Genomic DNA, 9,175 nt, shown 5'->3' on the forward strand with positions numbered 1-9,175 from the left:
AAACATCAGCTCAAGTCACAAAAGCCACCACTGAGGTCCATATCGCAAAAAATGAGAATGCTATGGGTGGTGGAAAATGGTGTAAAACGTTCACTACTTTTTTTAGAACACTACTGCGTTCAGAAATGCCCAATCTATAAAAATATAATCTCAATTAATCTGATTGGTAAACGGCATAGCAGCAAAAAATAATTCCAAATGCCAAAATTACGTTTTTTGGTCGCCACAAATTTTGCGCAAAATGGAATAACAGGCCATCAAAACTTAGCATCTGCGCAAAAATGGTATCATTAAATTTGTCAGCTCGAGACACAAAAAATAAGCTGTCACTGAGCCATAGATCCCAAAAAAATAGAACGCTACGTGTTGTGGAAAATGGCGCAAAATGTGCGCTACATTTATTAACATACTTCAGAACTTTTTTCACCCTTTAGATAAAAGTAAACCTATACATGTTTGGTGTCTAGGAACTCGCACTGACCTGAGGCATCACTTCCACATATCAGTTTTACCATATATTGAACACTGTGAATAAAATAACCCAAAAACAATCGCACTTTTTTGCAATTTTTCAGCACTTGGAATTTTTTTGCTGCTTTCCAGTACACTATATGGTAAAAATCATATAAAGTCGTCCCGCAATAAATAAGCGCTAATATGGCAAGATTGATGGAAAAATAAAAAAAAAGTTACGACTTTCGGAAGAAGGGGAGCAAAAAAAAAAACAAAAACGGAAAAAAACGAAAACTATATTCAAAACTACAACTTGTCTCAAAATAGAAAAAGAAAATATGGCTCTTGGAAAAAGGACAGGAAAAATAAAAGTTCAAAAATCGAAAAGTGAAAGGGGTTTTGCATCAGGGTCTAACGTAGTAACAGCGCAACAAAGTAATCGCAACCGTGACCGTTATCAAGTGGAATGGAAAATGCGTCATGAGTCCAAATAAAGGACAAGAACAAGAACCACCAAGAAATAGAACAAATTCTAATATGAAAAACCCATTAGAACTTGTGTATTTCTTCCTCCAATGGCAACATAGAAATTAGAAATGAATTATGAGACATCTATCGCAGTCGCTGATTGTATAAAGTGACAAAAACAAACATTTCCTTGCGGTGACAATGATGTGTCACAAGATTTCCAATTATTTTCTAAAAGTGACAGCGTCTACCATGAACTCTGTATATTTTTTCAACACTTATTAATGTGAAAGAAGCAAAAAAATGTATAATGGTAATTTACGAAAAAATGTATAATGGTAATTTACGAATTCTCATTCGTATTCTCATTTTGTGCCAGCGCTAAAGAGCCGAATAAATAGGCGCAGACGTGGCTAAATAGGGAGCATATCAAGTTTTGGGTAAAGAAGATGAGTGAATTGATTGAATCTGAATTGAATTTGTACTAAATTTTAGGAAAATTTGCAATTCGATTTGTGCGAATCACTAAAAAAAACTCTCAATTTTAGCCAAAATAGAAGACTAGACTAGTCACAGAAGGTGTATGGGGTATATGATCTCAGGCGCAGCTGCACCGGATTGCCCCTTAATGCCTTGCAGCTATCACATCCTATTGTATAGAAAAGCCAATCTGTCACGGTTGTATGGTTTCTGGCAATAGAAGGTCATGGTGTTTGGCTGCGCAGAATGCTCCCTGGCTTTTTACTGTGCCTATTGTCAGTATTCATTGGTATAGGTAGCTTTCATGCTGGAATTTCATCTCTCCCCTTTTGGATCCAACAGGAGGTCACCTTGTACCCAACTGCTGTTCATGAGTATTCACTTGGTGCTTAAATAATCCCATCTTCCCTGATCTGGTGCTGCTGCTATTATTCAGTTCATTCTAGCTCTGGTTGCAAGCAGGTGGCTTGCACTCCTCTGTGGTGTCATTGCTGAAGCTTTGCTGAATGCCTTCCTGCCCGCATCATCTGTAGATAAGTAGTTCCTACACTTTTCCCCTCTGCGTCCTCCTTGTGTATTCCTTTAGCGTTTAGAGGGGTTGACGAAGAGCTCATACCATCCATTTCCTAATTAGGTTCCAACACTAGGGGATACCTTCTCTTAAAGGTTCGGCATGCCATTTCACGGAAATGCCTCTCAGCCTATGGCTGAGAGGGACTATATATTTAAGGCACCCTCCCATTAGAGGAGGTGCCTGCGAAACACATTCAGTTAGTCAGCATACTAGTCTGCTAGCTAGTTGTCAGGTCCAGATAACCCTGAGTCTGTCTAAAGTACCTGCCTTCCCATACATGTGTCCTCCTGCCATGTCCACCATTCCTGTCCATACCCACCTGTCCAGGCTGCCTCAGTCACTTCACCTGTACACGTCTATTTCTGTGTCTGTTATCTGCCCTGGTGGTCAACTGCCACAGTCCCGGTCACTGCCCTGGAAGTAGTACCTGGTGTCTGCTTCGCGGTAGTGGCTCAGTTAAGCCCCTCTCACTAAGGAGAAAGCGGGTCCCCCTGTGGTCCAGTGGGTCCACTAATCTCGCTTGCTGCCTCTATACCGGCTGTGAGCGTTACACAGGGTTTGAACTCTCTACCACCAGTCAACGACCCCTGGATATAAAACCAGGATTATTTTTTCCCACTATCGATTGTGACACCACTGTGCAGTTACTCATTACCTGGAACCCATTGAAATCAATAGTTTTTCAAAGATTTGACTTGACAATCCTCTAGAACCGTGAGCGATGATTGACACCTCTGTCAGTTTGCGCTATTAAGAGAGGGTCTGAGCCGAGGACCCGCAGACTTTTCTAAACTCAACAGCCTTATTAGGTCATTTAACAAGAGGTTTCCTGAACTGGCCAACCTTTCACATACTTGTCTGATTCATTCTTGTTTCTTGTGGAGACACTTACAATTGTAACTCATAATTACAAGGATTCCTTCGTTTTCCCTTCAACAAATATTAATGGTTACTTTATAACTGAAAGTTCAGGCTATTAAAGGTTTTCGCTATCATTGCTGATATTTTTTTTTTTTTACTTAAATGCATGATTTTGGGTCTAAAAATAAATTTTGCAATTCGGTTTCATTGAACATTTTTATCTCGAGTTGAGCTTGTATGTCAGGGAATATCCATTAATGTTGTCTTCTATGTTAAATGGTATATCCAGGAAACAGAAAGAAGTGCCTAAGCACTAATAGGCAGGTAGTTGCTACCTACCTGCCTGTGGTGCCCGATGCCATTCTTTGCCGGCACAGATCGGTCGCAGATCGCTTCTGCCCGCGTTACCGTGGCTTCGTCAACAGAGCGGAGGCTTCATTTCCACGACGCTCTGTGGATGGGGTGAGACAGCCATCATGCTGATTGAAAGCCGATTCCGTCGGCCTAACTGGGGGAGCCAGCTGTCAATCAGCGTGATGTTAGCAATCCCGTTCCATCTACAGAGCCGAACAGATGATAATCCGCCACTCCGTTGTCGCAACGTAAGCAGAAGCAGCTCAAATGCCGGCAGGAGTGGCTATGAGTAGACTATCCCGGCGAAGAACGACACCAGGCCAAAGAGGCAGGTAGGTAGCAACTACCTGCCTGTTACTCCTTAGGCACATTATTTTTAATGCCCTTGATATACCCTTTAAGCACAGAGTAATATCAATGTAGTGAAAGTCTAGGTTTTCCATGTTGAGTTGAGTCTATCATTAAACATTGCTGCATTGCATAAATATAGTTATTTCTTGCTATTGATTGCACAAAGATATTCCACAACTAGGGGCATAACTACAATAGGTGCACAGTTGTAACCGCACCCAAGCCCTGGAGCCTAGGGGGCCCAAAAAGCCCATTTGGCCTATATAAAAAGATAAATGTTATCAAACGGGGGCCCCATTGGAACTTTTACATTGGAACCCATAAACTCCAAGTTACGCGATTGTCCATAACTCTATACAAAGTTTGCAAGCATTAGCTGTCCTCAGTAGGCTCACAGTCTACGGCCGGGGTCAGATGAGTTTTCAGCATTCCATGCAAGATGTTAATGACACTTGGCTCAATCTTTGCTCCGAGCATGAGCCAAGTGTCCTTCACCGTGAGCCAATTCTCTTGCATGTGAGAAGCAGAGGGTAGGTGAGGACTCGGAGAAGAAGGAAAACTTAATTTCTCCATCTTCTCCATTGTCTGGCTCTGTAAATAAAACACTGCACTTGAATGACATCAGTGCATTCCAATGTTTCACAAGCACCCATAGACGTGAATGGGTCCATGTGAGCTGAGACGCTGCATTGCATTGCACTAGTCCGATTTATACTTTCGTGTGAGCGAGTCCTTAGTATAGGAATTCCATCCAGACAAGAGGAGAATTTAGACCCATTTAACACGTGGACACAAACTTGTGAAAATAAGCGTCAATCAACCATAAAGTGAGATTTAACTTTCAAAAGTCCTGTAAGGCAATGACATATATTTTTCATCATTTGTAGATGGGATCTGGTTATAAAAAAAGCTATCAATAAAGAAGATTTTTTTCCAGGTAAAACTATATATATATATTTCATATCACTCATAATAGAATTCTGAGTCCCTAATTAAATCCCTTACTGTTAATAAAAGTGCAAAATATCTACAAATACATCACTTGTTCTGGAGAACTCATCTGAGCTGTGTATTTCATGCCCAGTTCATTGACTTGAAAATCATGCAATTCCTCATGTCACTTGATGCAGCGCTGTAGGTGAACTGAACCCTGGCTAGCCTGGTTTTATCACAGTGTAGAGCTAATCACTGGTTAGCCTAGTTCTATCACAGTGTAGAGCTGATCACTGGCTTGCCTGGTTCTATCACAGAACACAGCTGATCACTGGCTAGCCTAATTCTAAAACCAGTATACAGCTAATCACTGGCTAGCCTTGTCTATCACAGTATACAGCTGATCACTGGCTAGCCTGGTTCTATCATAGTGTACAGCTGATCATTGGCTTACCTGGTTCTATAACAGAATACAGCTGATCACTGGCTAGCCTAATTCTATTATGGTATACAGCTAATCACTGGGGCTAGCCTGGTCTATCACAGTATACAGTTGATCACTGGCTAGCCTGGTTCTATCATAGTGTAAAGATAATCACTGGCTAGCCTGGTTCTATCACAGAATACAGCTGATCACTGGCTAGCCTAATTCTATTATGGTATACAGCTAATCACTGGGGCTAGCCTGGTCTATCACAGTATACAGCTGATTACTGGCTAGCCAGCTTCTATCACAGAATACAGCTGATCACTGGCTAGCCTGCTTCTATCATAGTGTACAGCTGATCACTGGCTAGCCTGATTCTATCACAGTGTACAACTAATTACTATCTAGCCTGGTTCTTTCACAGTATACAGATGATCACTGGCTAGCCTGCTTCTATCACAGTGTACAACTAATTACTATCTAGCCTGGTTCTATCACAGTGTACAACTAATTACTATCTAGCCTGGTTCTTTCACAGTATACAGATGATCACTGGCTAGTCTGGTTCTATCACAGTATACAGATGATCACTGAAAGTCTCAGAAGCAAGAAGATAGCCTGTAGTCCTATACAAAGATGCAATGTAACTACCCAGGACCTTTAATTGCATTACTGCATGATTACTTAACTAAGGATATATACATATATACACACTTTGGTGTGTGATTATAAGTACATGTAGCAACACCAGCCTTTTTCCAGTTGGCGATTATCAGCAAAAAAAGAGCACGGCATTACATACATTACATGGTTATATCATTTTATTCTCTCTTGCATAAACAGTTACTTTTTTGTTTGCATATTTTGGAATGTACATCCCCAAGTATGCAAACAAAAAAGTAGCTGTTTATGCAAAGGAACCCAAAATAATATATCCACGTGATGCCTTTTTTTGGCTGGATATCACCATTTGTAACGTTTAATCAAAGGCAACTTTATCAGTAAAAGGGGCGTGATAAGACATTGCAATGACTATAGCCCATTAGTAGTCAATACAAGTACCAGTAATTTCTGGAATCACATATTTTAATATTCAAACTGCGATGACTTCTAATTCCACATTAGTACATGGAAAAAAAACCACACAATGCAAACCTCCCCTGTTTTAACCCTTTCAATTCTGGTAGCAAAAGAAAAAAAAATTTTGATATACTTAAAGGGAACCTGTCACCAGAATTTTCACTAATAAACTAAAAGAATCCCCTTCTGCAGCTCCTGGGCTGCATTCTATAAAGGTTCCTCTTGCTACTGGCCCCCCTTTCAGACATAAATAACAAATTTATAAAATATTATCTTTTGGTATGCTAATGAGGTTTGCTGGCCACGGGGGCGGGCTGTATTGCGTCCGTTATCCCCCCTCCTGCCGCTGTTTGCCGTCCCCCAATGTTGATTGACATAGACAAGGCTGCCGCCCTCATGTTATGTAAGGCTCCTGAAGTCTCGCGCATGCACAGTTGCACTATTGCGGGACTGAGCACTGTTCAAATCGCGAGCGCCGTCGATGGGCGGGAGCTTGGATGACGCTGGTAATGACAATGTCATCTCCAGCGTCATCCAAGTAGCCACCCATAATCTCGCGCCTGCGCGATAACATCACCGGCGCTCGCGATTTGAAAACAGTGCTATCCAGCGATAGTGCCACTGCGCATGCGCGAGATTATGGGTGGCTACTTGGATGAGGCTGGTGATGACAATGTCATCTCCAGCGTCATCCAAGTAGCCACCCATAATCTCGCGCCTGCGCGATAACATCACTGGCGCTCGCGATTTGAAAACAGTGCTATCCAGCAATAGTGCCACTGCGCATGCGCGAGATTATGGGTGGCTACTTGGATGACGCTGGTGATGACAATGTCATCACCAGCGTCATCCGAGATTATGGGCGGCTACTTGGATGACACTGGTGATGACAATGTCCTCACCAGCGTCATCCAAGTACCCGCCCATAATCTCGCGCCTGCGCAATTAGATCACCGGCGCTCACGATTTGAACAGTGCTCAGTCCCGCAATAGTGCCACAGCGCATGCGCGAGACTCCATGAGCACTGCGTAACATGAGGGCGTCGGCCTCAGCTATGTTATTCAACACTGGAGGACGGCGAACAGCGGCAGGAGGGGGAATAACGGACGCAATACAGCCCGTCCCCGGGGCCAACAAACCTCATTACCATAGCAAAAAGTAATATTTTATAAAGTTGTTATGTAGGTCTGAAAGGGGGGCCAGTAGCAAGAGGAACCTTTCTAGAATGCAGCCCAGGAGCTGCAGAAGGGGATTCTTTTAGTTTAACAGCGAAAATTCTGGTGACAGGTTCCCTTTAAGATACATTTTTTTAAACAACCAATTCTAATGACCTAATTGTCCAGTAATTACTTTCTCTCGTAGACACAAGTATCAGGCAGCGTTCTTTATGTCCATACAATCGTTCGAAAAGAGCTTTCTGGATGGTTAAGAGTTAACTGCTGCCTCCTATTGAACGTCTGCATGCTGCATGGGGGTCTGAGCTGTCCCTAACACAACCTAGCAGAATGCAAATGCATTTATCATGGTCTGGCTTTTAACTCTGTCCTGTCTGCACTGCATTATTCCAGAGGTTCTCTGTATAAACCACAATATATACATATATATATATATATATATATATATATATATATATATATAGATATATATATATATATATATATATATATATATATTATATATATATATATATATATATATATATTATATATGTATATATATATATATATATATATATTATTTATATATATATATATATATATATATATATATATATATATATATATTATTTATATATATACATATACATATATATATATATATATATTTATTGCTCCAAAAATAATTAAACTGCTATATAAAAGGTATAGTAATAAAGAGCAGGCATTATTTTTTACTTAATCTCATGCAAAATAGGTAAATTAGACTGATATTTTGGGAAATTTGCTAAAAACATTGTCTACTAATGGGTTCATTAGAACAGAGCACAGTTGTAACAGTTCACACTATCATATTAGTGCAACATTCAGCCTTTTATGCTGAGGATTAATATCTGGAAAACTCATCCACCAAAGCAAAGCTGCTGGAAGCAGTCAACAGCAATTAGTTAAAATTAGCAGAAGATGTCAAGATCTGGTTGCTGCCTAGAGGAAGACTCCATGCTTATCTTCCTGGGGTCTTCAATATCATAAAGCAGATCTTACCTTCAAGCCATAAGACTCAGCAGGAATGGTACATCACAACCTAGTGTCTCCTAGATCCACTTTAATTTTTTGGAAGGGTCTTCTAGTTCTTAGGGAGTTACCATATTCAAGGAGATGAAACCCATGCAGAAGAAAAGTCCCATCTACGAAGAGTAAGTGAGGAGGACCATCAGGTAAGTGCTGAAAGCTGGGAGGTCTTCATAAGAAGCCAAGGAGGAACACATCAAACTTTGCCTCTGGGTTTAGCATTGACGTAACATCTGTTCCTTACTTTGGACCCAAGTCTTTCCTTCAAGACTGATACTTCCCAAAAATGAAAACTTTAAGAAGCATCCAATATGTTATCGCAGAACCTGAGGAGTACGTTTCAGGTCAAGGGTTCTCGATAATTGACCAAGAGGAGCTCTAGTCTTGGATATCCACCTGCATGGGAGAAATCAGCAATCACTTCTTATATTAAAGGTTGTAGATGAAAAAAAGACAAATATTTTCCAGAAAAACAGAAAAAAAAAAGGAAACTCAGTGATCAGATGTGGGTTAACCCTTCAGTGCCAGGATGAGATGGGAAGTCTTCTGCTACAAGGAGAGGAAGCAGATATTCAGCACTGAGATGTGGACAGCTCCTCTGGAGGAGATCGAGCTGAGAAATGGACATTCAGCACTTGGATGTGGACAGCTCCCTTCAGGTACAAAGGAGGAGTCCAGCTCCAGATAGAAGCCTACTCATCTCATCCATGTCCTGCCCATGTCCCTCCTGTTACATTATTCCTTTCTATCACATTCCCCACCTACCATCGAGTTCCCTCTGAATGTTCTTCCCAGTCACAGATGAGATAAATCAACACCCCATGACTTAATATAATAAATGCATGCGATTGTGCCAGTCCTATAGCAGCCCCCACCTCCCTGCACACCCCCACCTTTCTCTTTGCAGTCTTTGTCATTAGTTTACATTTGCATTACAGCAATTCTCCGGCTTTCCTTCAGTTGTT

At 41.1% G+C, this 9,175-nt stretch overlaps 1 protein-coding gene across 2 annotated transcripts in view; it reads right to left on the bottom strand.

Annotated features, from left to right (window-relative positions):
- Nucleotides 1–8,885, bottom strand: part of DRD2 (dopamine receptor D2) — a 369,819-nt gene extending 360,934 nt beyond the window's left edge. For both annotated transcript variants that reach the window (XM_075327796.1, XM_075327795.1), the window contains exon 1: nucleotides 8,184–8,885. The gene's annotated coding sequence lies outside the window, so the exon portion shown is untranslated. The remainder of the gene's footprint in view (nucleotides 1–8,183) is intronic.
- Nucleotides 8,886–9,175: the final 290 nt, after the last annotated feature.

Source organism: Anomaloglossus baeobatrachus, chromosome 11 (genome assembly GCF_048569485.1).
Source record: "Anomaloglossus baeobatrachus isolate aAnoBae1 chromosome 11, aAnoBae1.hap1, whole genome shotgun sequence".
Classification (NCBI taxonomy): domain Eukaryota; kingdom Metazoa; phylum Chordata; class Amphibia; order Anura; family Aromobatidae; genus Anomaloglossus; species Anomaloglossus baeobatrachus.